General features: G+C 42.5%; 1 long non-coding RNA gene across 1 annotated transcript; it reads right to left on the reverse strand.

Moving 5' to 3' along the window:
- Positions 1 to 519: 519 nt before the first annotated feature.
- LOC137501531 (uncharacterized) lies at positions 520 to 2,565 on the reverse strand. The gene is made up of 2 exons (XR_011018600.1): positions 2,441 to 2,565; positions 520 to 2,107 (listed from the first exon to the last, which is right to left on the reverse strand). It is a non-coding gene; the product is annotated as an uncharacterized lncRNA (long non-coding RNA).
- Between the last annotated feature and the right edge of the window lie 702 nt (positions 2,566 to 3,267).

The following is a 3,267-nucleotide window of genomic DNA, read 5'->3' on the forward strand; positions in this document are numbered from 1 at the left end:
GTTGGTTGGTTGGTTGGTTGGTTGGTTGGTTGGTTGGTTGGTTGGTTGGTTGGTTGGTTGGTTGGTTGGTTGGTTGGTTGGTTGGTTGGTTGGTTGGTTGGTTGGTTGGTTGGTTGGTTGGTTGGTTGGTTGGTTGGTTGGTTGGTTGGTTGGTTGGTTGTAAAATAAAATATTACCTATTGATGTAATTGAAACAGAAGACTTTACTTTTATAGAAAGAAACTGTAACTTATGCTTTCTATTGTGCCCTACAGGGCCCTGTGGTTCCGGCCAGGCAAACACCGGTCTCGAACCAAGAGCACTGCAGTGAACAAAACTCTCACAGGCGTGAGCTTGTGCACATAGTCTTACCTGTAATACATATCCACAAACTGCAACACAGCAACTCAGTCACGCACATCTCAGGGGTACAGGGGAAAACATCGGGCGAAATTACGATAAAACAACGGGATATGTGACATAGCAGGTAAGAATAATCTAAATTAAAAATGAAAAACACGAGAAACAAAGCTGCATTCATAAAATAACATGATGAATTTATTACAAAAAAAAATTAAATCCAAAAGAATATACAAAGCGTTTGAACATCTGATATATTCCCAATATGATATCGCCGGGGACTTCCATGTCACAAAATCATCGGTCTGCCGGGCTGGAACAAGGGTGGAACAACAGAATAAGTCGAGATAGGAAGATAAGAGAACTACCTGGGCAAAAAGAGAAAAATCAAAAGCAATCTCCCATGCGTAAAAACGTTGCATCACAGGACCTCGAACCCTTATTCCCCCATAATCAAAGCTTTACTGTACAAGCCCTGGACTGGATGAAAGCTCACAGTCCAACATAACTAAGGTACACACACTTATCAATAAAAACCATAGATATCACCGCTCCATTAATACGTGGCAAAATGAACATGTGGCGAGATTAAGAAGACAGAATTAAAAAACCAAACAAACGAACTGCGGTCTTAACAGGCAGCCATAGTCAAGGCCATACGCCAAGGGCGTCTCCCCCTAAGACCACTTAAAACCAAAACAAACACTCAGACAGCGAGATAATATCTCCTTGCCAGTGACGTCAAACTCGACTGCCTGGCCTTTCACAAATCACATGGTGGAGTATTCGCCGTGCCACCCTTTCTGATGCGCACAGCTGTTCAACTACCGGGGGTTCCTACTCCGTACATCAAGTTTCCGTCTACTCTCACATACATCTAACCTTTTAGTGCCGAAATTACATCATCACATCATATCTGCCTTCGTATGGCTTAGACACAAATCTTATTCTCTCATATACTGCCTCTACAGGGCTTCACCATCATGACACCTGGGTTCAATTCCCTGGCACTACAATAATTATACATTACTCAACAGCACTCAGTCACATAACGTACATATGCGCGATTAGCTATCCATTCAGTGCACCTGATGCACTAGCACGATGTCTAACACCTCCAGCCATGCTAACCTGTGCAAGTCAATGAATCAGTCTCCAGTTTGGAAAACTTACGTACAATAACCAATGAAATAAAAAATCCTCTGCTTCTGTAACTCCCGTGTCTGGCTAAAAGATCTAGTTAACGTAACCAAGGCGTAAAAGATGTCACGAAAAGAAACAAACTATATACATGGGGAAAATATAAAATTTACTACTTATTCTACAGCCCTGAGTTCGGGGTCTGTGCATACCTATCCTATACAAATCTTAATTTACCTTGGAGAGTAACTGTCGTGGCTGACGCCACCTTGAATTCAAATTTTAATCTAGCCCATGCTTATAATTAATTGGATCTGTCTGACCTGGGAGTACCGATGACATTGTGAGGCAGCTCTCTATGGAACCCTGGAGCTTAGCTCATGTTGACAGATGACACTGCCAGCTGCAAAGTTATGTGGATTACTGGATTCATGCTGGCTGGTAAATGATTCTTCGACAGCTTCCGTGAAGGTGGCCCGGTGTCTCTTCCGGTATTGTGGTGAGCTTCGCTTTCCTGGGGTCCCCGCGTCGATGCTCGATTGTCTTGACAGCTGCTCCGTTGCTACAGCTTGCTGTTCTTCTCTCTCGTTCTCTGCGATGTTTCTCACGTTGTATCCGTGAAGGGAAACTGTAAAGAGACATAAGTTACCGAGAGTTCTGCTACAATGTCAGTCTCCACTCACGCCCCTTTCACACGTTTTAAAGCTCCCTTTAGAGCTAAGTCAACTACACCAATATGGTGCCGAGATTCAGTCTTTCTATCACAGAGATGTTTTTCCAAACTGCCAGAAATCATCTGAGCTATAATAAGATTACGAACCTCGTTCCTAATACTTGGCCCTCAAAGTTATTTGAAACTACAAGCGAGACAGTGGAGTCATAGGCAGTACATTATCATACTAGGCAGGTAAATACATGTAGCCTGAAAAATTCAGCTTGATTATGCAGATTATTTACTTACTTCTATTTCCAAGTAGATAGTACTGGATGTTAACAGCTCGCAGCTCAGATCTGATTCACGATGTCCTCCTGGAGTCGTATCACGCCGTCATACTAGCAAGACAGTAAAAGAGTGAGCTCCAGCGCTCTACCGCTGCATATTTATAACACGTCTCGCGTGCCTACGCTTATGATTTCTCCCCGAGATTCTCCCTCCGGCGGACTCCTTGCAGGAAGCGCGCTAAGTATTATTCTCGCATATGCACTTATACTTATACTCAAGTCGCATATCAAAATTTTGCTCAATTTATGGAGGTTGCAATATTCTTCTCAGATTAAATGCATTTCTTCTGTGCTCTAAGATATAAATTAATTTCCCTTTCGCTTCAAATCTTAGTTGGCACGCTACCTTTGTCGAGTGTTTAGCGTCCTGCTTCTAAATTAACGCGCTTGGCTTGGGGTAATAAATTTGTCTTATGAGATTCCAGAGATTTCCTAATTATTTAGCTGCTCCATTCCCACGAGCACTGCACACACTCCACCGCTCCCAGGCAATATATTAGAATACAAGGACCTCCAAGATACTTCTACGGTGGTCAAAAATGTACTTGATATCTCAGGCTCAAATAATGACTCTTGGCCTATGACCAATATGGTTCACTATGAAATAATAATAATGTATCATTATAACTAGGAATAATAATAGTAATAATAATTAACATTATTATTATTCCGGGATGGTACCTAACTTAAGGCCGTGGTCGCTTCCTTCCTTCCTTCCTTCCTTCCTTCCTTCCTTCCTTCCTTCCTTCCTTCCTTCCTTCGTCCAATCTTCCCATCGCCTCATAA

This window comes from Anabrus simplex, chromosome 1, assembly GCF_040414725.1.
Source record: "Anabrus simplex isolate iqAnaSimp1 chromosome 1, ASM4041472v1, whole genome shotgun sequence".
Classification (NCBI taxonomy): domain Eukaryota; kingdom Metazoa; phylum Arthropoda; class Insecta; order Orthoptera; family Tettigoniidae; genus Anabrus; species Anabrus simplex.